At 43.8% G+C, this 26819-nt stretch overlaps 1 protein-coding gene and 1 long non-coding RNA gene across 11 annotated transcripts in view; one reads left to right on the forward strand and one right to left on the reverse strand.

Annotated features, from left to right (window-relative positions):
* Positions 1-3336: 3336 nt before the first annotated feature.
* On the reverse strand, positions 3337-8161 carry LOC109028927 (uncharacterized). Its single transcript, XR_010135433.1, has 2 exons — positions 7883-8161; positions 3337-4242 (listed from the first exon to the last, which is right to left on the reverse strand). It is a non-coding gene; the product is annotated as an uncharacterized lncRNA (long non-coding RNA).
* Positions 8162-9453: 1292 nt separating this feature from the next.
* Positions 9454-26819, forward strand: part of BMAL1 (basic helix-loop-helix ARNT like 1) — a 108813-nt gene continuing 91447 nt past the window's right edge. For 8 of the 10 annotated variants that reach the window (XM_055356504.2, XM_063710977.1, XM_063710979.1 and 5 more), the window contains exon 1: positions 9457-9520. The gene's annotated coding sequence lies outside the window, so the exon portion shown is untranslated. Of the gene's footprint in view, positions 9521-26819 lie in introns of all 10 variants that reach the window. The other 2 variants (XM_063710981.1, XM_063710984.1) reach the window with 2 other exon arrangements.

Genomic DNA, 26819 nt, shown 5'->3' on the forward strand with positions numbered 1-26819 from the left:
AGAGCCGCTTCTGGAGTCAGATGTCTGGGTTTGGATTATGGCTCCGCCATTTACTTTCTGGGAGCCATAGGCAGGTTATTTAACTTCTCCACACATCAGTTTCTTCATCTATAAAATAAGAATAACATAGAAACTTACCTCTGGAGTTGTGTCAATTGTGTTGGGTTGAGTCAATATGTATAAAGTGTTTCAAATAATACTTGGCATGTGGTAAGCACCATAAAAGTGTTTGTTTTTATTATTATTTTGTTAGGTATGTTTTCTGTCTCAAACAACAATAATGAACTATCCTAAGTTTAAAAATAGATAGATCGATGGAAAGATAAATAAATAGATAATAGTTACCTAGGAAACTGATTTGGTTCATGGTAATTTACCACTATATATAGGAAACAGATTTCATCCCCTAGATTGTGTAAATGAAAACATGGAGAAAGAAGGAAGGATTGTGTCCAGCCAAAACCACAATTTCAGCTGCACATTCACCTGGTTTAGAAAGAATGTCAAGTGTTACCTATTCTTCAGCAAAAGGAAAACAAGCAACAAGTCTCTGCAGCCAGACATAGAAAGCATTGTTTTGAAAAAACTGGAAAGAAGATCTCAGACATGCTTGGGCACGATTATTATTCTACTGCATTTTAATTGCAATTTCCATACTAAAAATAGTTGCATTAGACTTCATTTATCATTGTTCAATAGCCCCATTTGTGGAATATGAAAATATTTAATGCCTTGCAAATGAAGACAGCTGGATGCTTAAAACCCAGTCTGAAGAATTAGAGAGTCTTACTGTATTATTTTCCCCTGGTACAATGAAATTGCTGTTTGTCTTTCATACTCTCAAGTCCTAAGATTAGGAAAGAGTGAGGGAAAAGGTTTGATTTTAATAGGGAGGTTACCAACTATTTTGGTTTCATCTACTTGGAAAGGTTAACTCCTAAACCTTATAATGGACCATGAATCATGGCCAACCTTCCAAGGTGCCAATATTGCACTCTGCATTAGGGGAAGAGAGTGGAGTAGATAAGGTGGGGATTATGTGAGAAGAGCTGGTTCACTCTAATTTCCAAAGCCTGCTGTCCCTGGGAAGCATGAAATCACCAAGACCATGGCCTCAGGAAAAAAATTATGTTTTCCCCCTTTGGGCCCAGACCGGAGCTCTTGGTTAAGGCATTGACCTGGCGTAGCGTGTGGGGTTGTGGTGTTTTAGTGCAGAGGTCCTTTAGCTATGAATGTTCCTGGGCAGCAGAGTGTCTTCCCCAGAAGCAGAGCTTCAAGCTGGAGAATGTCCAAAAAATAAAAATAATACCAAGCACCACTAAAACTGTAAGTTATATTGAATTCCATCTTGAAACTGGAAATTCACAATACAACTCTTGGTATTTCTCTATCAGTGTATTGAGATTAAAAGGAACTCCAAGGCATAAAAGCAGATCACCCTGGAATTTTCCAGGGATCCCAGCCCAACCAGGGCAAGTCATCTCAAAGGCTGTTCAGTTTGAAGGTGGATAACTGGTGACTAACTAAGAAGAAAAAACCAGAATAACATGAAGTGGTGCCAGAAAACACATGAAGTGTTCTGGGACACTTGGCTCTCCTGGTTTCCTTTTAAAATTATTTTTATTTTTATAAACAACTTTGCAGAAAGTTTATCCCATAACCTCTTCAATAAAATGTAATCAGTGAGCTACTGCTAGAATACTTATAACTTTGTCCATATGTACACATCTTATTTACAAAATTTCAGTCACTCTGTATATGATGGGAGTCTTACTTTTCATATTACATTATTTGGCTTTTTTCTATACATTTATGGCTTAACTTCCTATTTAACATTTTAAAGGATGGCGTTGTATTTTATCCAGCTGATATAACTACTTATTTTCTCAAAAGTGAATAAACTTTCTAGTCCTTATTATTGGACTTCCTGAACAATGACAGCAGCAACAACAAAATCAACATTCACACTGTAACTCATGAAAAAGTTTGTTTCTTTTCATACCCAATGAGTTACTTTATTTGAACATATTGTCAACTCACTGTGAGGCAGAAAAACATAAAAAATTTTGATAGTTGCAACTTTAAAAATTGGCTAACAAATGATAGAAACAACTCAACTAAAGGAAACAATTTTAACAATTATTTATTCTTTTGTCTCCCTATATTATGGAATGTGGTGCTTTTTGCTGGAAGTTGGTATGACTATTTAGAAAGCCAAAATGGCTCAATGTGCTGCACTCTGGAATCTCATTGATTGATTGATTGATTCATTCATTCATTCATTCATTGAACTTTTATTGCACACCTACTACTGCTGGATACTATTCTAGATGTGAGAGATATGGCAGTAAAAATAACCCTCCTCTCACAGACCTTACGGGGGGAAGCATACAATAAATAAATGAATACACAACAAAATGTCAGATAGTGATATGTGTTGAAAAGAAAATTCAAGAAGGGTAAAATGTGAAATGCAGAGGCTGCTGTAATATTTCAGAAGGGATGGGAGGTTTTCTCTGATGAGGGGGTAATTGAAGCCAGTGCTTAAATCCTATGTGTATCTCTGGAAGGTGATGTCTTGCGTGTGTCCATGCAAGAAGTACAGCTCACTTTCGCATGTCTTTATCATTTTTTATTAATTTGTTCAGACAATATTTGTTCTCATGAATGTGCTACTGCTTTGATAGCTATGGGAGATATAGAAGTGAACTATGCAGGTGTGGCACCTGCCTCACAGAGTTTATGAGAAGACAAGAAATTACAAGTGTGACAGTGCTTTGAAAAAGGAAGTACAAGGTGCTGTTGTGGTAGATTTTTATAGCTGGGAGGTCAGGGAAGGTTTCCCTGGGGAAGTGACCTTTAAGCAGCGAAGCAAGTGTGAGCCAGATTCACGGGTCAAAGGCAATGGAAGTAAGGGAAATTTACAGGCAGAGGGGATCAGTGTGCAATCTTTCTTTTTCTTTCCTTTCTTTCTTTCTTTCTTTCTTTCCTTTCTTTCTTTCTTTTTCTTTCTTTCTCCTTCCTTCCTTCTTTTCCTTCTTTTCTTTCTTTCTTTCTTTTTCTTTCTTTCACTCTCTCCTTTCTTTCTTTCTTTCTTTCTTTCTTTTCTTTCTTTCTTTCTTTCTCTTTCTTTCTTTCTCTCTTTCTTTCTTTCTTTTTTGGCTGTTGACTTTCACCTTTCTCACCTATCCAAATCTTCCAAGGTCTAAGAAGTAATATCACTTGATTATATTTTCTTGCCCTTCTCTGGTAAATGTGCAAATGTATGATTTTGCAGTAGATGAATAAAAGAAAATGTACATGCAGCACAGGAGTCAAAAACAACAATAATAAAAATACAACCCAAACTAATGGACTTTATTCATACTCAAGATTTAGATAGTTTTATTTACAGTAAGTTTTATTGTCAATCTTTTGTTAGCTGGAGTGCTATCAATTTATGACACAGATTTTGGCTCATAAATTTCCCAAAGACCACTTATCAAGCTATAGTCACTTGTGGTTTTGTATTTAACTCAAGTGCATATAATTTTCCATGTCTTTAAAATAAGTTCTATGGCAGAGAGAGAAGCAGCAGCAGGAGGAGATAACATTGAAACCTTATAAGAAAAAAATATGTAAGTTGTATTTCCTATCTATACCAGCTGATTCTTTGAAACCCAGTGTGGTAATGAAGTAGAGTAGGAAAGCTATGGGCCAGTCCCATTAGCCTACAGCTTCCAGAGGGCCCTGAGGTTTAAAAATCCCAAAGGATGTTCTTTTCAAAACTGTTTACAGATGAGCCTCAACTTACGATGGGGTTATGTCCCGAAAAACCCATGGCAAGTCAAAAATACTGAAAGTTGAAAATACATTTAATATCTCAATATACCAATCATAAACTAGAAAAATCGTAAATCAAACCACTGTGAGCCCAGGGCCATCTGTATAATAAAGAAACATTAGGAACTATGTGAATGCTTTCAATGAGAGAGTTTTGCATGAGGTATAGTTTCTCCATACAATAAAAATGCTGCAGCCATTAGACAGCCTGTTGTAGAAGGAGGCTCAATAACAAGAGAGAATGCATGTGATAATTTTTTAAAAGCAAGATGACAAAACTTTGATGTGATAAAAATTACATCAAAAGAGCTGGGTGTGGTGGCATGCCTATAGTCTCAGCCACTTGGGAGGCTGAGGCATGAGGATTGCTCGAGTCTAGAAGTTCGAGTCCAGCCTGGGCAGCATAGCAAGACTCTGTCTCTGAAAAAGAAAAAAATTAGGTCAAAATAGGATATAGTTACAGAAAAAAATACATTGATATTTTAATGTGGGTTATATCCGCTTAATGGAATTATAGATTATTTTTATTTTCTTCTTTATGTGTGTGCTTTCCAAATTTTTGATCACAAATGTAAATTGGTTTCATAATCTAAAAAAAAAGCAATAGATGTTCTTGTTCTTCCAAAGAGAAAGGAGAGATTTGAGTAGCAGTCATTCTTACAATGCACACACATCTGTATGCAGGATGAGAGTTTTCCTTAGGTAAATTCTGAGTCTGTAGCTTTTATATGAGTGGAGCAAAGAACCCAGAGTTCACTGCAGAGGATCTAAACAACCTTTGATGCTGGAGATCGTGCTTGGTGATTATAAACTTTTATTTTTAAAATACCAAATGAGAAAGAGAGGGCCAATGAAGTAAGACAATGTTACAAGGAGTAGCTCTTTATAAGGAGTAATTCTATCAATGACAGGTTAAATGACATCACTGCTTACATCTCACCATGCCAGCTGCTGACTTATTAACTGGAATGTGTATATGGTGCATTAATAATGTGGTGTGGGGCCTGCATGCTAGTTGTTCCTTTATTTCGTTTATATGGAGAGTGTGTGTGTGTGCATGTATGAAATCCACCTTTATTTTCATGGCCTCTGGATTTTGTGTTAGGCTTAGATGGGCCTTTGAAGATTATAGAACTTCTACTCATATTTTTTTCTAGTGTTTTTATAGGTTTGATTATACGCACTTAAATTCTCTTTTCCTATGATTTATGTTTTAATGTAAGTACAGGGTAGGGGGCAAATTTTATGTGTTTCCCTATGGCTAGCTAGTTGTTTCAATAGCATTTATTGAAAAATCCATCTTCTTCCCAATCCTTTAAAATTCACTTTATAATTCAATTTTCCTATACTTTGGGTCTATTTCTGGATGCTATGCCTTTTAATTCGTCTATTGGTCTGTTTCTATACTAATACCAGACTATTTTATTACCACAGTTTAATAGTACACTTTGATAATATATGAGATCAGATTCCCCCAGTCTATCCCTTCTTTTCTTTTTCAAAAGCATATTGTAAATTTTTTTGAGCTAATGCATTTCTGAAATGGCTTGCCTGAACACTTCACTTTGCTATACTAACTATAATGGATTCTTCCTTTCTTTTATATTCTCCGGAAAGTGAACTCTAGTCTGCTCATCCCAGTGAAGCAGGGCAAAATTGATGCCAGTTTTTTGAAGACAGTGTCTATCTGTTCTTCAGAGCTTCTGTTGAGAAGCCATGTGGCCACTGGTGCTTTAGCTTCCTCTAGCCAAACGGAAAAGCCCCTTTCACATCTGAGCACCAAGATCTTTGGAATCTTGGCCATGTCTGCAAGCAAGATCTAGTCTAAAGCCTAATTACACAGTCTAGGACACATTCCAAATGAGGTATTACTGCTCTCCCATTCTGAGCTGCTATGGCCATCCCATTAAAAAAAGAGTCAAGGAAGGTCTTTTCAAAAGCAGCTGAAAAAGCTATAAACACTGGTTAACTCATTAATGCCTGATTTTTTTTTAATTCCCATTTTTTGTACACCCAGATGTCAACCTTGGTTAACAGATCAAACCATTCACAAATGTCAAATCCCAAAGAAACGCAATCAGAATCTTCCAGAACAGGACTCAGAAGTCTGTATTTTTTAAAACTCCCCAGGTAATTCTAATGGATCTATTCATTGGATCAGAGTCAGGGAAACTACTGTAGATTATACTACTTTATCCTCACTAACTTCATCTGTAAAACGGGAGCAAGAAATATCTATTTCATAGAATTGTTAAGAGTGATACCTAATATGTATCACATCTTGACTGTATGCCAGGCACTGTGTTAAGGGCTTTCCATCTATCATCACATTGAACTCTTATAACAGCCCTATGAAGTAGATACTAGATTATCCCCCTTTTACAGATGAGGAAACTGAGGTACAAAGAGGTTAAGCAATTTGATAAAAGTCATCCAGCTAGCAAGTGTGGAGGGCAAGCATATCAACTGCTAGGGTTAACATGAGGATTATATTAAATAATGTATTTAAAGCATCTGGTACACAGTAGGTGCAAATAAATGCTCTCTCTTATCTTCGTTTTATCCACATGATTCTACTCATGCCCAGTAAAATTTACATTGAGGACAATATTTTGACCTTAGCAGTGCCCTAAGAATTGAAAGTTCAGTATCCTGGAAAGTAGAAAAGAAAAGGGAAGTTAGGTGGTAGTGGAAGGAGGTGTTTGGGATCTCCAACAGAGAGAAACACAAAGAAAGGTGTAATTACACAGGGAAAAACAGGTGCACATGAGGGAAGACAGTTGCTTGGCCACTGAGGGTAGGATAAGGCAGGGTGATAACCTTTAAAAGAGGAAAGCCAGGGTACAAGATGAGAATCTCAGAGGAAGGGAGTCCAAAAAGACACCTATTTCAGCCCGCCTCCCACTGCATGGTAATCCAGTTCTCACTTGGACATTTTTTGTGACAAGAAACTCAATTAATCAAGGCAGAGGATGCTCTAGCTGTTAGAAAATTGTTCATATTGATTCATTCTAGAGTTTCTACCCACAGGTTCTCCTTCAACCCCTTAAGGCCCTGAAGTATAAGTTTAATTTCTCTTCTATTTGACAGTTCTTCACATATATCAAGACAGTTACCTTGTACCCCTGGGGCAAAACCTTCTGCTTCCTTTAATATTTCCTCATATGACATAGTTTCTAGCCTCTTTACATCCTGGTCCCTCTACTTGTGCATGTAGATAATTTCTTTCTGCCAAATCTTAACTGCAGACAATACTTCATGTGGGTACTGACCAACACTGGGCAGCACAACAACACCTATCTTGCTTTACATGTCAGACTTCCATTGATGCAGCCTAAGAGCGTTTATTTATTTTGGCAGCCACAATTCACTGTGGACTCAGATTATTTGTCACCTAAGACCCTTTATCTTGCTCCTATAAGCATCTAAGACACCTCTGCCTCCGGCTGGCTTCACACAGGGTGGGACTCCACATTTACCCCTGTTAGAGTCAGCCCACTGCTCCAATATTGTATGTGGTTGGTGTAATAGCGTCTCTTCCCCTCCTGGCTTTGTGTCATCTGGACATGTGATGCGAATCTTCTGGATTTTCCTTCAGGACACTGATAAAAGTTCTGATGTCTGGACCTGGGAGAGAGGCTTCTGTCATTCTGAGGGTAACTGGTGTGGTATAGAGGCTTTGAAATAAAAAGAGAAAGTCTGGTTTGAATCACGGCTCTGCCACCTACTGTGTGACCTTTGGCCAGCTAGCTAAATTCTGAGTTTCAGTTTCCCCATCTGTAAAATGGGGCAATAAAAGCTTCCTCACAGTGTGGTTATAAAGATTAAGGGAGAACATGAGGGGAAAGTATTTAGCACAGTGTCTGGTACGTAGTAGGTGCTGCTGGAATGTTGACTCCCTGCAATCTTCTTTTCGGTCAACGTGGACTCATTAATCAGCATCTTTAGATTATGGTTACTTAACCAGTTATTAGTCCAATTAAGGATACTAGCATCCAGCCCATATTTCTTCATCTTGTCCATGATATCTTGTCAAGTGCTTCGCTTAAGTCCCACTTACCTAGAGTGATCTCCTCATGAAATGGGGGCAGAGACAAAGGAGCAATAAGATTCCACCTGCGTGTAAACTTCGGAAAAATAGCAAGCTACCGACGGAGTTGCTTGACCTCGAAAACAGTCAGCATTCAGACCACAAGCACATATTGGGCACTCCGTGCCTGTCAATGAGCTGGGGATGGGCAATGGTGTTACAAAGATTAAAAAACGCAGTGTCTGTGTTCAAGGAACTTACCAGGCTAGAAGTCTAGAGTCACGGGGGCCAGTCTGGGTAACAGAATGAGGCCAATTTATTTAATTCCATTTGTTCATGTATCCAGCCAACAGATATTTATGGTGCACTTGTTGGGTGCCAGCCCCGCCCCCACCACTCCACCCTACCCCAGCGCTAAAGGAGAACTGGCATGATGGATAACGAAAAAGAAGACCCTGTCCTTCTATTCAGGGAGTTTAACATCTGGAAGAGCCGGGAGTTCTTTGTGCTAAAGGCCCTCTATAAAGTGCCTGAGATGCAAAAATAAGTCACTTTCTCTGTCCTCTCAGCAACCGAGTCGCATGTCGTTATCAAATTTATATTTTCTGTAACTGTTTCCTTCCGTCTTGCTCCGTAGACAGCTTTTTGCAGCAGAGAGCGCTGCCGCGGGGCTGGTGTCTACCCCTCAGTAAGTGGTCAAAACCAGGCTACTGGAAGGAAATGCAATGGAATCGCTCCGCGCTCGAGTATTCTCTTTGGAACTACGGGAATGACAGCTCCAGTGGGACACTTGGAGGTCATGACGAACGCAAAGAACGTGAGAACACTTGCAGTCCTCGGGGTGGAAATGCCTACTAGAAATACTAAGCATCCGTTCTCTCGTTTAGACTTTGGCAAACCAGGGATTTTAGGAAGGGTCTGGCACTCAACGTTCCTAAAATTGGTTTCCTAGATGGAGCCGGAGGGAGGGAGGGAGTCAGGAACTGCTGCTTTTCGTCGGAATGCCCGGAGTGGAGAAGGAGAAGGAGGAGGGGTGAGGGCGGGCGGCCAGACGCCAGCCGGCAGGGTACCCAGAGAAGAGGGACATCCCGGGCGACCCCGAGGAGCGCGGCTTGGGCACCGCAGTGGCCGCGGCTAGTGGGAGACCTAAGGGGAAAGGGAGAGGGCAGGGGCGAGGAAACCAGGGAGCGCGCGCGGATTGGTCCTCTCCTCGGGGCGTGCGCTCCTGTGCGCCAAATGATTGGTGGCAGGAAAGTAGCAGGTAAACCGGCCCCCGCCGCCTCGCCATTGGTCAGCGGCCTCTCTAGCCGCCACACAACTGGCCAGCGGGCTGCCGAGCCACGCGCGGATTGGCTGGGGGCGGCCGCCGGGACCGGCTCCCTTCGGGCGTTCGGATTGGCTGGCGGGAAGAGGCAGGTATCCGGGCTCCGCGGCTCCTCCATTGGTGGGCGGGGAAGGGGGGTTGGGCACAGCGATTGGTGGGCGGGGGGCCGGGCCTGGGCCGGCGGGGAGCGGATTGGTCGGAAAGTAGGTTAGTGGTGCGACATTTAGGGAAGGCAGAAAGTAGGTCAGGGACGGAGGTGCCTGTTTACCCGCGCCGGACTCACCGCCGCCGCCGCCGCGGGATCCGAGTGCGGGCGCGGGCGCGGGCGCTCCCGGCGAGCCACGGTGAGTGTCAGGCCGGCGGCGGCCAGCGGCGCGATCCCGCGCACCCCGTCGGGGGCCGTTAGCACCCTCGCGGGCGCTGCGCCCCTGCCGCCGCCCCGGGGGCAACCCGGCCGCCGAAGAACCCTGCCCGACGTGCCCGCTGCCGGCCTTAAAGGGCCCGTGACCGCTCCCTGCCCCCACCCGGGCCGTGGGGAGGCTGCGCCCCTTAAAGGCGCCGCGCCCGTCCGCCCCCATCCTCCTCGCGGGGGCTGCCGCTGCGGGCTAGGGCAGGCAGAGGTGCTGCAGGAGCCGTTAAAGGGGCCGGGAAAGTGTTCGCTGGAGTACCCACCGCCCTTCCGTGGGCATCGCTACCTGGCGGGGGGAGGGGGCAGCTAGCTGCCTCTTAAAGGGATAGCTCTGCTCTTGGGGGCAGTGACTCGGCCAAGGAGGACTCCTAGATGTATCCCCGGGAGCTTCGGGGATCCCCGAGGGGACCATGCCTGGCGGCTGCCCCTCAAGGGCGTTGGGCGAACGGTGCCGCGTCTGCCCTTCCTCCCCGCTTCACTTCCCTTTCGGGAGCCCGCGAGGCTGGGTGGGGGCGGGGAGGGCGTCTCCGTCGGGCTTGGGGAGTCCAAGTCCGCCCGCCCCTTCGGCCCTGTAGCCAGGGCTGGCGCTGCACCCGGGAATCCCCGGCCGGCACGGGGCCGACCCCAGCCTGCGAACTTTCGTGGGGCCTGTGCCGTCCAGGTCCTGGGCGGCCCTCAAGGATGCCCCGTGGGTCTGCGGGCAGGTGCGCGTCGGCGTGGGGATGTCGCCCGGAGCCCGGGTGCGGGCCGGCCTTGGAGTCCCAGAGCTCCGCGGAGGGCGCAGCGAGCCTGGCTCCAGCTCCGGGTTTGACAGATGTCAGGGAAGAAAAGGTTCCCGCTCGGCTATTGCCGGGCGTTGACATCCCAGAGAGCTTCCCGTTTGCTTGGAAGAAGACGAGGAAGGTAGAGGTGAACGTCGACCTTGTGGGGCGCATGTTAGCCTCCCCGAGGGGTCGCGAGAGCCGGCAGCGGGGTGAGCGCAGGTGCCCGCCGGCAGGAGCTGGGGAGGGAAGGGGTGTGCTGGACACCGGCGCCTGCTGTCAAGTTCTCGCCGGCCGGTGAGAGACCCGCTGCCGCCGCGCACCCCGCACCTCCTGACCCCTCTCCCCTCTCCGCCTCGGCCCCTTCCCGGTCACCTAGCGTTGTTTTGGCGCTTTGGCGCTTGCGGTCTCTTCTCCCTTCTTCCACCGCTACTCCTCAGCGAGGAATTATTAGCCAAGTTTTCTCACCCAGCTTCCAAAAATCAGATTCCGTATTTGTGAACAAGCTTTTCTTGACACTACCCGTATACCCGTATTTCCAGCATCGTCGTTTTATTAAACATCCATAAAAGCTGCCCCTTAGATGCATTCATTTCCCACGACACCTGCTTGCTTGTCATTTGTCCTTCTGACATCTGCTGTTGTTCACCCCTTTAATCTATTTTTAAATGACAACTATTATTTTAATTTTTCTGGTCTCATTGATATCCAGATCTGTCAATTTGGGTTGGTGGAGTTTTTAATTAATGTACCCGTTGAATCATGAGCTTAAAATAATCATTGCTGCTCCTGAGCAGTTTTGAATAATATCATGCTCTCTGTGCTTGCAAGACTTAAAAAAATTCGCTGGTGTTATATTTGATTTCCATATCAATGGAATTCCCAAATATTTTTGAAAATACAAAATTCAGTCTTTCAGTCCATGTTTTGTTACTCAGATCACTTTACTGATAAGTCTTTAACACAGCTTATAGAACATATTTAGAAGGTTTGGAAATTTCCTGGACAGGATTTGAAATTGCCTGTATCATCTGAAGCTGGGTCTGTAGAAGCATTTTGATTTTGATTGTAGATGCAGCCAGTGAATGATAACAATAAGTTAAAACTGCAGTTAAATTTGTTCTTTATTCAACCCTCTGAAGAACGAACAGATCTGGTAGAAAAGCACTAACCTGGGAGTTAGGAGCTGGACATCCTGGTTCTAGTTTAGGCTTGGGCTCTCATGGCCGTTCCAGTTGGGGCAAGTTATTAAAGTTTTCTAGGTTGTGTTTGCCTCTGATGGAAAGTAAGACGGTTGAAATAGGTGATCTCAAAGGTTCCTCTCTTTTGAAGTTCTGTAAGTCTCTAAATATTTAATACATTTGAATTCAGGTTGGTATTTACCTCCTGGCACCTCCAGAATATCTGAGCTGAAGCCCTATTTTCATAAGAAAGTTAAGCAGATCAACAGATGGTGTTTTAAAGAATCCATTTCAAAATGATTTATAAAATGATGACTACTTACGAGTTTGTCTGCTATTTGCAGAAGAGGTTTGCATGCCACAGGGCAGGAAAAGGAAGTGGCCGTGTTTTCAGGTTTATCCCTTCACACCAACAATCTCTGTGGAATTTATATGCTAAAAGATGGACAAGCACCATAGAAAGATTTGGCTGTATTAACAAAACTGCATATGAAAAGGTAAAAACTAGATAGTTAATATCTCTCTTTGGTGTAAGGGTTATAATGTATCTGAGCTTTCTTCGTGATTTCATCATCAACTCTCACTGTGGTAGGAAAATCAATATTAAATAAACAGTTTCAGCCCCGTGATTACATGCAGTGATTTTAGGAAGCATCATGATAACTAAAGTAGGTACTTGCAGGGAAGTAAAATATCCTTTCTAGACCTTGAGGTTTAGTTGGGAGCTAGGGACACAGGCATGTTATCCTTCTCCACAGTCTTTTTTCATTGTCACCTTATCACAAGACTCAGATTTATCCCAAATACCCACCTTGTCTTTTCTTCTCCCTCTCATGAAATAAGACCTGCTCTGACTCAACGCCCTCAGCATCTCTTACTTCCCGCCCAAAATGTCCTGTCTCTATCCCCATCGTCCCCTCCTCTCCTCCCAATTCAGAGAAAGCAAATGGACCTCTCCTCTGTTCCTTTTCTTGGCCTCTCACCATAGGCAAGTGCCTGGGCTCTGGTGGCAGAAGAATCCATGGCTCAGGTTTGGGCTGTGTGGCCTTGGATGTGTGCTTGACTCCTTTGACCTCAGGTTTCTCCTCTTGGTGTAATGGCAGTGCCTGCCTCGTGGAGTCTGTGTGAGGATTAAGGGAGATGGTGCATGTAAAAGGCCTGGCACACAGGAAGCCTTTCCTTTGTGCCAGCTGCCATTCCTTCTCACCTCTACCCGGGTCCTATCACTAGAATATTATTTGTGCTGTTTGTCCTTAGTCTCCCCTGCCCCACCCTGAAAACCTTAGGCTTGACTTAGGAGAGGAAGGATGGAAGAGGCAGAGACAGACTTGTGGTGAGCCTGCTGTGTGCCAGGCAATTTACATGTGTCTTTACTTGGTACCCTGGGTTCGTATGCCTCTCTTTCCTCCCTCCTGCCAGCCTCCCCCACTCTCCCATCTCCTGCTCCATTCTTAGTACCTGCCCTCTGGCTTCTCTCTCTACCACCTTTCTTTATATTTCTTCTCAAAGTTTTCTCCAAAACTTTGTCTTGAGTTCCTGGGGCCCATCTGCCCATCCTTATTCCTGAGTGGTTGTTCTTGGCCCCTTTGCAGTATTTTTTTTATTTTTTTAGACAGGGTCTCAGTCTTGCCTGGTTGGAGTGCAGTGGTGCAATCGTGGCTCACTGCAGCCTCCCAAGTCTCAGGTGATCCTCCTGCCTCAGCCTCCAGAGTAGCTGAGCCTACAGGCACGTGCCATCACACCTGGCTCATTTTTGTATTTTTATTAGAGATGGAGTTTTGTCGTGTTGCCCAGGCTGGTCTCAAACTCCTGGGCTCAAGTGACCCACCTGCACTGGCCTCCCAAAGTGCTGGGATTACAGGCATGAGTCACTGTGCTCAGCCCCTTTGAAGCTTTTACCTCACTTGTTTTTTGTCCTTTGAAATCCTTTCCTCTCTCAGCCTTTGGGTCACGCTGGTTTCTCGATTCTCTTCCTGCACCCCTGTAAAGATAAATGTCTGTCCTAGCTTCTGCTATTCACACTGTCCGTGGCCTGGGGTCCCCTCTCTAGCCCTGACCTGTCTTTCCTGTGTTCTGCTAGCAGGTCCGTTGTGGACATGAATGGCAGCCTGTAATCTGCATTTGTTGTCTCGGAGTTACAGGTTTGCAGACTGCTTGCAAGCACTGTCACATTGAGTCCTCATGACACGCTGGAGCCTACATCCCTTCATTCCCCAGGCTGTCCTCAAAGGCAGTTTGGTTGGGTAGTTTAGCATACAGACTCTGGAGCCAGATTTCACATCCTAAGTATTCCCTCCTGGCTTCTTGACTTGTGGTCAAGTTTCTTTTGCTCTCTGTGCCTTGGTGTCCTCATCTATAAACTGGGATCATAGTAGCCCGTACATCAGAGAGTTGAGGTGTGGATCAAATGAGTTAAAGCATTGGAAAAAGTGTGCCAATCTATTCATGGCACATCGCAAACACTCAGTGAATGTTGCTGTCAGTCTTGCTGCTCTTCGTTGTCTTGCCGGGGTGCCTTGGCCTGGTTTGTAGTGGTCTCCACATTCAGCCTGCCTGTCTGCCAGACCTTGCCATGTGCCTGGACACTGCAGTCAAGCTGAGGGGCTGTCCATTCCCTGTAGCAGCCCTTGGCCCAGTCCATCCCTCAATTTTCACGTGTCCAAATCCTCCTCTGCTTTTAGGACCCAGGGCCTTGGTCCTGCAGCACTATTTCTTCATTTTGTTTTCCTTCCTCCCCACACCTGGCAGCAATGTCCACATTGATTTTTCTCCAATTCTCTTAGGTTCTGCTGCATTCCATATTGTGTTGGGCTGTCTCTGAAAATGTCTCGCCTGCTCGCTCAGGCTGAGCATTCTGGGAGAAGTTTATCTTGCTTTTTCCAAAATGACAGGCACAGGGAGCCTTTAGGCCATGGTTGTCCAATGCACATTGATCTTGTGGAGGAGGAGATGGGATGGGGTGGGCACTCAGGGACGGAGCAGGTGGAGGGAACAGGATGCACACCGCATAGAGGTGGGGGTGCAACAGGGCCATAAGTGGACATGGCCGTAAGTACTTAGGTCTGCATGGAAGGAGGGTTTGAATTGGGGACTTAACCTCAGGGGGAGATAAGATTGGATAAGGTTTAGTCATCTTTGCTGCAGGGGAACGTTGAGTACTGGCATGTAATGGAGAGCGGTTTTTACCGGAGTATGTGCTGTCCTTTTAAATAGTGTAAACTAATTCTTTATCTAGCCTGGTTAAAGAAGGGGATGGCTGGTCTGCCTAATTTAATATTTGGCTAATGCTCTACCCACTGGGTTTTGTGCGTATACTGGATGAAGCATTGGCTTGTATTTATTCCTTCAATCACTGTTTGAAATGTGTGACCTGGGCAAGTTAATTAGCTTCTCTGAGTGCAAAATAGGAATAATAATTATTACGATAATAGCAGCTAACATTTATTGAACACTTTCTATGTGCCAGCAGATATGTGAGTCACCTTTGCTTATTAACTCATTTAAACCCCAAAACAACTACATGAGGCAGGTACTATTATCCTTACTTCACAAATGAGGTGGTTTTATAAACTGCCCAAGATCACTCAGCTGTTATGGCTTGGGGCACAATTTGTGCTGGTGAACTCCAGAGTCTGCCCTGTAACACCCTAGTAGATTCCTGCTGGGAGGAAACACCCCGTTATATCCCTTACGTCACTCAGCCGCACCATGCCAGGAGCCTAGTAGGCCGACAGCAATTGGGAACCAGTCTTATTGTTGACAAACCTGGTATGAGCCTCTTTTAGAGCGGAGCTGGCTGAAACCCTCCGCATAAGGGATGTGGACCTGGATGCTACCTGAGCAGCAGCTCCAGGGGCTTGTGAACATTCTCCTCACATCCTGTTATGCATGGCTGTCTCTCTGGCCTCCTCCTGCTTTCTCTGCAGCATTGCTCTGACCCAGGCCCCCTGTGGCTCAGCCAGCTCCTCCCCAGGCAGCTCCTTGTGTGAGATGAACCTTTTAACATAACTCACTAACCCCACCTCCCACCCTCATCTAGCCATCTGCAGAGCTCCTCACTGGGGAGGGGACCTTTTCAAAGGTCCCTCACCTTCGTCCTTTTCTCCCTGAAGACCAACGTCCACAACCTTGGTATATCCACAGTGTTGGGGTGTGTGTGTGTGTGTGTGTGTGTATATATACACATATATATACGTATATATATATGTATATATATACGTGTATATATACGTATATATATATGTATATATATACGTATATATATACGTGTATATATATATATATGTATATGTGTATATATATTTTTTTAATGCCAGTTGTTCCCCAAATACATTTAGATAGTAAGGGACACATTGTTTTATGTCAAGAACCTGTTACATAAAAATGTGTTATATAATGTTCAAATATATACTGCACAGTGAAATTAGATACCACTTTTTTTTTTCAAAGAATAAAAAGATAATAAACACAGGCCGTCCTGAATATAATTAACCTCAGATTTGGGAGGCATGGAAGGACGTGCCCTGCCCTCAGAGCTCTCGTCCTGAGCTCTGCCTTTCTTGAGTGCACCGGGAGCAGGATGGATGGGAAGTTGGCCTGAATCTGCCATGGTGTGGTACTGTGAGATGCTCTGGAAATTGTCTTTTTTTTTTTGGCGGAGGGTGGGGGATGCCTTCGCATCTTGCTCACTTGTATCTTTCTCACACCCAAGCAGAGGGAAGAAGCTGTTTTTGCCCCTCGTACTTAGACCACCCAGGTCATCTTTTGACCAGTTTTCTGCTCTGCTCAACTCCTTTCAATCTTCCCAGATGACAGGCCAGCTTTGCCTGCTAAGAACAGCCCTGGTGCCAGTGGCGTGCAGGTGGCACCCCTGTGTCCAGTCTTCCAGGCTCTCCAGCGTCTGGTCCTGTTCCTCCTCCCCAGCCCCGCTTCCCCGCTCAACCTGCATTCCCAGCCACAGCCCTGTGCCCGAGGTTCAGTCCTCCTTGCCTCTCCGCTGTCCTCCCTAGGCCACCTCACTTCACACTCTCCCTCTGGCTAGCGGGGTCTTTGCTTAAATTGTTCCCTTGAGGCCTCTCTTCCTTGCCCGTGCCTGCCTTGGATCTCACTTCTCTGTGAGGTACCTCTGATGACATTTGTTCCCTTTGTGTGTGCTCTCCTTTTTGCTCTTGATTGCCAACCATTCGTTCGTTCAGAAGCAGGGGTATGTCATAATGAGCAAATTACCATATCATACTGAATCAGGATGGCCAGTTGTCTCATTTTTTAATTGTTTCATGGTTAATTATCTTACGCTCACTTCCCACTCTCCAGTTTCACTCAGTTACTTGAAGTTTATTGGATGCGTAGCACTGTTGTGGGCACTGAGGATACAGCAGTGAACAAAACAAGGGGCCAGCAGGAGGAGACAGATGATGAATAGTGAAACACATTCATGCCTTGTTGTGAGAAGTGCTAGGAGTGCTAGGATAGCAAGCAAATAGAGTAAAGCAGTAGCGATGAGGTATGGTGGGAGGGAGGGTACCTTATCTAGATCACAGGGGAGACCTCTCTGAGGAGGTGACATTTGAGCTTAGCTTCAGAAAGATCTGGGGGAAAGTATCCCAGGAAGAGAGAACAGCACGTGTAAAGGCCCTGGGGTTGAAAGGTGCTTGATATTTTTGAGGAAAGTAAAGGCTAGTGTGACTCAATTATGAGCTGCTTGTGTACAGATGTTTTCTGCCTCTTTTATACTCCCTTTAACCCTGAGCCCAGTGTTAGGAAGGCCTTGTAAATACTTACATACAGAATTATAGCATTTGTCGTTGGTTATATATTATAAAATAGTAGTTTTATAAAATAGTAATTTATCATACCCTGCTTAGAAGGCTTTTAATAAAACATTATATTGCATATAAACAAATTAAGGGTTTGAAGGGTTTTCTTATAAATGCACTCCTAGCATGTTTCACCAAATATTACTGTTTTAATTGTGTTTAGTGCAGAACTTTAGACCTCATAATTCTGCTTCACGTGCACAACCATCTTAAAAACAGGTTTTGTTCCAAAAGTTTATTTGTAAGGCACTAGATGGAAACTTGGGATAAATTTTTCTATAGGAAACAATGAACTAAATAGCGATGTAGTTTCTAGGCGAGCCCTCAAAAGCTATTTAGTGGTGACTGTAGCTGAAAACATACTGGTTGGTATCAGCAGTCGTCAAGCCTTCTGCTGGTAGACCCTCCTCTCAGTAGCATTGTACCTCATTTGCTGTTAGCAATCATAGGACCCATTTACCTCAGTCACTTCTCCTACTGTATTTTCAGTCTGTTAAACTTTTATAGAAGGGATTTTTTACCTTTATACCTTTAAGATTTGGTTTCATGTGTTATAAATGAGACAGTAGGGCAGAGAGTGGGGAAAACTCCGGACTGGGAGCTGGGAGAGGCCTGGGCTCCAGACTGGGCCCAGCCACTGACTGGCTGAGTAACTTTGAGTAAGTTATCCTCTTTGAACTTTGATTTCTCAGGTTCTTCTTGGCTGTAAAATCCTATTGTTTTCTCACCATAGCAGGGAAACATAGATATACTTCATTGTTCAAACCTGCCCTCAAATGGCTGCCTCTGATTTCTTCTTGAAGAAGTATATGGCACTCAGCAATGAGGAACTCAAGCAGTTCCCATGTGTAGAGCTCTGCAGTGACATTCTCAGTAGGAACCTTGATTTTGATCTGCTATCTTTCTTGATGAGTTGAAAGAAATTTTGTCCCAGAACTTTTGGTCCAGATAAGATTTCTGTGTTCTTGGCCAACTTATCTTCCATATAATTATGTAAATTGTTTTTTCTTTTTAACTCTTAGGGATAAAAATGGTGACTCTGGCTTGCCTGCTTATGAAATATAGTTATAAGTGCCCTTAGGGAATGGAATGAGTTTGCAGGAGGGAGCAGAGCTGAAAGAGTGTGGGATCAAAAACAACTTTAAATGTTAAATGCAAAGCTATTTTCAGTACCCTGCTGGAAGAAAAAATTTTTTTCAAGGTTTTAGAGGATAGAAGAGGTTTTTGCTCCAAAGAAGAAAGGAACCTAAGGTTTTGCAGTGGTGAAAAGTACCTGATCCTTTAGCCAACTACCACCCTCCCTTCCCACCTCTGAGTTTTGTTTTCGACATCATGAGCCACATCTGCCATTTGAGAGGTTTGATATTTAAGTGACGTTAGTGGCAGAGCTCAACTGGCAGTGTTCAAATGACTTAGGTGCAGAGTGCTGTGCTGCAAACTTCCCCAGTGCATTCTAGGGTAAGGGATGCCTCACAGAGAGTGACAGAGCACTTTTAGCTCTGCCTCTATTTGGTCAGTTGTGAATGGTGTGTTCCTTTTTTTCCTTACTTGAAGGCATAGCAAGGAGTTGGTACAAGAAGTTACTGCTTCGTGGACTTCACTTTGGAGCTAGAGGGTGGCATTAGACCTAGCCTGCCTTCTTGGATGCTGGAATACCAGTGGCAATGTCATCTCTTGTTCTCTGCTATACCCCTAGCAATGAAAACAGTGTCTGTACAGAAAAGTCTCTCAATAAATACTTGTTTATTCCTTCAAAAAGTGAATTCAGCTTTGGATAAATTTTTAATTTCCTCCACTCTCTAACAGTATAGGCTTATGAGGTTGGTCTTGCAAGGTACTTTGGAGTTTAGGTTGCCATTTCTTTTTGACATCTGTGTTTTTCTTATTCTTCAGGTTGGTCAGATATCAGTGTCTTTTACTGATGATGGTTGTCCCTGCCCTGCTGATGTTCATCTTCTGTTATCTTTAATTGGCTCCAAACTGCAGCAAATCTATAGCTGAGCCACATTAACTAAAAGAAAATTTGTTGCATATTTATTTAGGCATAGTACTACACATGTATTTATTCAGTCAACAAATATCTGTGAGTCTATATGCCGAGAATGTTACTAGACCCAAAGGAAGAGCAGAAATTGTTGTTGTGACCAAGGAGCCTGCAGTTTGATTGCCTTGTGGAACATCTTTATGAGCATTGTAGAAGGGAGGAGGCTTCATAGAACTGGTCAGGTTTTCACCTTTAAGGATGGTAGGATTTCGATTCACAGACAAGGTGAGGACAGGTATTTCCAGGAAGTGGCTGAGTGGAAACAGCATAATTAAAAGCACAGAAGTAGGAATGGACCAGTTTGCATTCATGGACACAGACTTGCCTAAAATGGAAGGTTCTTAAATAATGGTGGGAATTTAAGTATGGAAGATCACTGAAGGCCCAAACCTGAAGCCATTTTAGACATCTAGTGACTTGCCTAAAGTGACAGCTGATAAGTGGTAGATCCAGGCTTAAAATAAGGCCATGGGAGCTCTGGACCACTGGCACTGGACTTGGCTGTTTCCCAGCAGTCTCTAGATGCGGGATTTGAGTTTGATTGGGGATTTTCTTTTTCCTTCCTTTCTTTCTTTCTTTTCTTTTTTTTTTTTTTTGTGATGGACACTGAGATTGGGGGTTTTAGAGTCATGAGCTGGAAATAGGCAAGGCTCTATTTAGCCCACTCTTTCATTTTGCAGTTGGGGAAACTCAGTGAGGTTAAGTGGCAAGTCGGAGTTTACCTAGTGAGTCAGAGACTGCTAGGCAATGGATAACCACTGGAGTTGTTTTATTATGATTATGATTTTAGTGACATGAAATATTTCTCCCTAAAGTATCAATCCAGTGTTAGTGTTCCAGTTGGATTGGAGCAATGAAGGACTAAATGCAGCAGAGACCTGACAGGAGGCTGCGAGATGAATCCAGGAAGGAGAGAGAGAAGCCAGAACTGAGAATTAATTGTCAATTATGTTAATCAGCATGGTGTTATCAGTCACCCTTTAGATTTCTAGAGTGCGGTGAACATCTGCCTGTGTGAGTGGCTTTCAAGTGTGTGAATCTGCACTGTACTGTGACCAAGATACCTTAATGAATTCTCCAGACAGAAAGTGCCATTATGGAAGTCAAATGTTTCAAAACAAATGCCCACATTTTCTGGAAAGAGCACCAGATTAGGAGTCAGATGACCTGCATTTTAGGCTGCTTCTGCTGCTTAGTCACCATATAGCCAAAGCAAATAACTTAATGTCTCAAACTGAGCCTGACTCCTTATCTGTGGAACAGGTATAACAATTCCTGTTGAGCCCTTTTCAGTGGATGTGTGATGCTTGTGTGAGCTAAGGAAAGAATAGGCATTTTGAAGCTGTAAAGTTGCTCCCTGGCTGCAGGGAGCAGCAGTGCAGTTTTAATAGTGAAGATGTACTGGCCCTTACAGGAATAGCCTAGGAGAACCAGAAGAAAGTTCCCCTACCTCCAGGGCATGTTTAAGGATCTGGCGCTGTCCACCAAGTGGGTGCTGATGTGTACTACTTTACTGGATAGGGCCATGTTTTTTGTTTATTTGTTTGTTTTTATTATACTTTAAGTTCTAGGGTACATGTGCACAACGCGCAGGTTTGTTACATAGGTATACATACATGTGCCATGTTGGTTTGCTGCACACATTAACTCATCATTTACATTAGGTATATCTCCTAATGCTATCCCTCTCCCAGCCCCCCAGCCCCTGACAGGCCCCGGGGTGTGATGTTCCCCGCCCCGTGTCCAAGTGTTCTCATTGTTCAGTTCCCACCTATAAGTGAGAACATGCGGTGTTTGGTTTTCTGTCCTTGTGATAGTTTGCTCAGAATGATGGTTTCTAGCTTCATCCATATCCCTGCAAAGAACATGAACTCATCCTTTTTTATGGCTGCATAGTATTCCATGGTACATGTGTGCCACATTTTCTTAATCCAGTCTGTCATTGATGGACATTTGGGTTGGTTCCAAGTCTTTGCTATTGTGAATAGTGCCATGATAAACATACATATGCGTGTGTCTTTATAGTAGCATGATTTATAATTCTTTGGGTATATACCCAGTAATGGGATCACTGGGTCAAATGATATTTCTAGTTCTAGATCCTTGAGGAATCTCCACACTGTATTCCACAATGACTGAACTAGTTTACACTCCCACCAACAGTGTGAAAGCATTCCTATTTCTCCACATCCTCTCCAGCATCTGTTGTTTCCTGACTTTTTAATGATCGCCATTCTAACTGGTGTGAGATGGTATCTCATTTTGGTTTTGATTTGCATTTCTCTGATGACCGGTGATGATGAGCATTTTTTTCATGTGTCTGTTGGCTGCATAAATGTCTTCTTTTGAGAAATGTCTGTTCATATCCTTTGGGATAGGGCCATGTTTTAAAGATGATTACATTTCACCCCCATAAGCCTGGGCATGGACGGAAAAGTTAGGCATGGATAGCCATGTGAATCTATTACCTGTAGACACCTTTCAGGATAGTGACAGGCAGCTGTGAACCAGAAAAACAAGTGTCAGAATCTAGCCAGCTGGCCAGTCTGGCATTCTTGGATGTTTCATCTGCCCTGGGGCATTAGGCAGTGATCCAGAGGAACCTTGATTAGCCTGGGGGATTCATGGCTGAGCCAGCATGCTGTCCAGGTAATACCTGGCTGCAAAGCCTGACTGGAGATCTGCCAAATCTAAATTTTTGCCAGCATTACAAGTGTATATATTATTATTATTATTATTATTATTATTATTATTAATAGCAGTATCTAACCTTGACTACTTACCATATGCCAGCAACTGTGCTAAGTGTTTACATACTTTTTCTCATTCAGTCTTTACAGTATTCATATAAGGTGGGTAATGTCAGTCCTGTTTTCTAGTTAGAGAGACTGAAACTCAGAGGAGCTTCAGCTGATACATGCTAAGTGTAAAAGCCATGATTCAAACTCAGAACGGTCTCACTCCAGTGCCTGGATGCATAACTGCTATGTTCTTCTTTCTCTCTTTTCCTGGTACCTGAAAATACTTCTCGTCTCTGGTTTTGAGGTTTCTGATTGTGTTATTGGTTGATGGATGGGTTGCCACACAGAGGCTCAGCTCAGCACAGCTCTTTTTTCTTCATAGCTTGTGACAGACATCCTCCTGGATACTCTGGCTGGTGAGCAAATGGGTGCCAGTGGTGAATGCAGCAGAAAGACTAACTCTTGCCAGCTAGTGCATGTGGGTGAATTTTAAAGACAGCAAAAGAAATTTCTCTCGGTCAGTTTTTCAAAGAGTAACTGGTAGCTTGTAGTCTACTTAAAGGCCAAGTTCGATGTTCATCAAAGTCACCCCGTAAAAACCTTTCCAAATGCTGTGATTCTGATAACAATACCATAGAACATTCCTGTGTAATTGACAAGTAGTTTTTACATACAATGTCTTGTTTAGTCATCATCACAACCCTATGAGGGTTTGCAACTACATATAGTTGCAAAGAAGACTGGGAGATATCTTTTGTTGGGAAGCCATGAGTCTAGCAAAATCTCTGTTTTTAAGGGTGGTGAGGGGAATGAATGAGGGGAGCTAGCAGTCTGCTGTGTTGTGGTGGTGATGGAAGGGATAAGTAGAGTTTGAAGCTGTTGTCAGTAGAGTTGGGAAGATGCCTCCTAGTCTATGACATCTCCTAGTGTTATGACGTCTCCTCTTGTGGACTGGGAAATTGCTTAGAATTTAAGCAACTGTCCAGGGTTCTACAACTGGTCAGCGGCAGAGGCAGCACTTAAGTATTGCTTTTGTGACTTAATTTACTCTCTATTCAAGTTTCATCTTTGCTTTCTCTATTGAAGTTCTTAAATGTTCTGATTCACTGTATTTAGAAGTCGGCGGGAATTATTAAAGTGAACTTCTTTGTGGTATACACTGTTACTGAATCAGAGTAAATAAAAGGTCACATGATTGGTTGTTGTGTTAGGTTTAATTGACGTGTACTCTGTATGATACAGAATACTCTGTATGATACAGAATACACACATATCTTTTGTGGGATATCATTGGTCCAACAGCTTTAAAAATCCCAAGGCTTTAATAGATAATAAAACACGGAGTTTGCGTAATTTCTTGAAAAAGTTGGCCATCGAGTTCTTGGTCAGGAACACCAGCTTCAATTGTAACAGTTTCCATGGAGACATTAGCCTTGGCTTGCATCATTTCAGCTTTCAGTGCCTTTCCTAGGAATGGAGTGAACTGCTAAAAGAAGAGCACTGGTTGTGGTTGTCACTTAGAGCTCTCTCCCCTACTGTTTCTGCTGGAGGCTGATTTGCTTTTCTGGGTCTTCTCAGTTTTTTCTGTGACCTAAGCATAAATTGTCTTTGAGATCCTGGTAATCTCATATTTTAAAAGTTTTCCACAAAAGACAACTGAATGGAACACTTTTTTTTCACCCCTTTAAAGTATTTAATTGGCCGTCAACGGTGGCTCACGCCTGTAATCCCAGCACTTTGGGAGGTCGAGGCGGGCAGATCACGAGGTCAGGAGATCGAGACCATCCTGCTAGCACGGTGAAACCCCGTCTCTACTAAAAATACAAAAAAAAACTACCTGGGCATAGTGGCGGGCGCCTGTAATCCCAGCTCCTCGGGAGGCTGAGGCAGGAGAATGGCATGAACCTGGGGGGCGGAGCTTGCAGTGAGCCGAGATCACGCCACTGCACTCCAGCCTGGGCGACAGAGCGAGACTCCCATCTCAAAAAAAAATAAAATAAAATGAAAAATAAAGTATTTAATTGGTGGCAAGGGGCTTTGCTAGAAGAATGGACACCTGGTCTCACTCAAGCTTCTTGTATTAGTTGGGATACCAGGTAAGTCCCTCTGTTAAAGAGACCCACAGACACAATGGCTGAAACCAGGTAGAAGTTTTCTCTCTCATGTACTAGTCCCTAGTAGATAGTGGTCCAGACCTAGTATTTTTAACATATGGCTTCCATTTGATGGTTGAAGGTAAAAACTTACCATCTCCCAGAGGAAAGACCCAAGGGGGCACACATCCAGTCATTTTTAAGGGAAAGACCCGGAAGCAGCACATTCTCTTTTTCCAGTAGCCAGAATTTGCAACTACATATAGTTGCAAAGAAGACTGGGAGATATCTTTAGTTGGGAAGCAATGAGTCTAGCAAAATCTCTGTTTTTAAGGGTGGCAAGGGGACTGAATGAGGAAAGCTAGCAGTCTGCTGTGTTGTGGTGGCGATGGAAGGGATAAGTAGAGTTTGAAGCTGTTGTCAGTAGAGTTGGGAAGATGCCTGAGTCAAGGGTGAGAATCTAAGCAGGCACACAGAAACCAGGGCATGTGCAGCCATCTAGAGGTCGGGGAAGCTCTTGGCTCTGAAACTAAGCAGTGGGGGGCACCCAGGCATGGAAGGGAATGTGAATTACCCAGAAGACATTAGGTTGTCAGCAAAAGGAAATTCACCAGTGTGACTGAATCAGTAGAAAGAGCACTTAGACTAGGAGTCAGAAGACCTAGGTTTGAGTCCAGCCCTTTTACTTCATAACCTGGGGCAAAAAACTCCCATAAATATTTGCTTTATTATTTAGATAATGGCAATAACAGTGATGGCCTTTCCTGCCTCCCAGGCTTAGTGTGAGACCAGAGGATGAGGAAGTACTGTGTAGACTGCAGCCCCATGGAGATGTGCACAGTGTCTGCCCAGCCCAGGGCCTGCCGTGGGTGTATTTGTTGAATGAAATGTGAACTATTAAAAGAGTTGGGAAAAATGCATTATACTAAGGAGGTCTTAATCCTGGACAGCCTTCTCTACCAGGCAGAAAGGTTCTGCTCTCCACTGGTCAAGGCCTTGGGCCTATGTGTAAAACCGGGTACCTAACAAACACATGGGCAGATGTCTGCAGCTCCTTACTGGGTAGCACATGACACATAGTATGTCCTTGGCAAGGCCATTTGCTCATTCCTCTGTGTAGGTAACCAAGTGCAACAGAAGTGGAGGTATAGCCCATGAATGTGAACTAATCATTTTTAAATGATTTGGTCCATGGGCAGGTTAGAAGATGAAACCTTCCCAAGGCCACCAAAACTTGACTTCTTGCTTGAAAATGATAAGATGCAGTTATAAAATGCTTCTGTTGATTTGGAAAAAATGTGTGACTTGTTCAAAACAATATGTATTAATAGAAAATGTAACATAAATAAGAGGATACAAAAAAGAGCTTAATGTTTCTATCTTCTGGGCCTAGCAATAGTGATTTTTTTTTCCTTTTGGTAGGAAAATGGGGGCTCAGTGGAATAATCAGTTTTGTTTCTTTTTCTTTTAACTTCATGAAGGGTTTGTATTGTTCATTTTGTTATTTAATTTGTTCATTTGCTAAGGAAAGAACTTCTTTCTTGGAACTCTGCGGAGTGTTTTTAGATGGACTTTACTGGAAAAAAACAGGAATTGAAATTATATTCACAGTGTGCTCTAAACTCTTTTAAAATCTCATGCATGGATGGAGGAAAATGCACTGAAATATCAATAGTGGTTCTCACCTCATGGAATTAGAGGTGACTTTTGTTCTCATCTCCTTCTCTGTGGTTTCCTATTTTTCAACAATGAGTGTGAATTACTTTTATCATCATGAAAGACCAGTTAAAAATTAGTCTCACAAATTAACACTCTCAAGCCAAATCACGAATTTTTATTTTTCACAACCTGGCTTGGACTATAAACTGTCACACTATCTCAGACCTATGCAGATTCTTTTCTGAGTGAGGCATTGAGGAACTTGTTATAAAGATGATGCTTTCCTTCTGGAAATCAAGAAACAAGCCAAGGGCTTATAATGTGTTAGGAAAGATGTCCTGAGTAACTTTCGTCCTGGAATCTGACTAGCCTTTATTACAGTTACTTAAGGAAATGAGTTTTGTGGGTTCCCTGTTCACTGTGTCACCATTTTTTTCTCTTTATCCTGTACTCATATGTACCTCAGGGTCCCCAGATTTTCTTATCCTGGGATTGCATGACCTTGTCCTTGGCTCTCTCGGGCCCCTGCCGTTTCCAGTGTTCTCTGTTCATGTTCACAATGTTGTTGATTTGGCTGTGGCTTCTTCCCCCAGTGTTCTTGTAGACTGAAGAGAGCACATTGCTGTCCTTGTCCCTGTGCAGCTTCCTCTTCCTCTTTATCATTGCTCAGGTGAGTGGCCTAAGCAGTGCTCCTGGGATGAGGTGAAGAGAAGCAGTCAAGACTGCAGGGAAGGGCTAGGGGTGCTGAGCTGGCCGAGCTTCCCTGGGTGAAGGCACTGGGCCATCCGTCCAGCAGCAGTTGGCCCACAGCTGGCAGGGCAGGCTCAGGAGTGGCTCTTGAAGATGGCTGCTTGGTGTTTGAAGACAGTTCCCAGGGCATGCATTCATCTGTTGAGCACCTTCAATGTGGCGGCCTCTGTTCTAGATGCTGGCTGATGA

The sequence above is a fragment of the Gorilla gorilla genome, chromosome 9 (genome assembly GCF_029281585.2).
Source record: "Gorilla gorilla gorilla isolate KB3781 chromosome 9, NHGRI_mGorGor1-v2.1_pri, whole genome shotgun sequence".
NCBI classification, from domain to species: domain Eukaryota; kingdom Metazoa; phylum Chordata; class Mammalia; order Primates; family Hominidae; genus Gorilla; species Gorilla gorilla.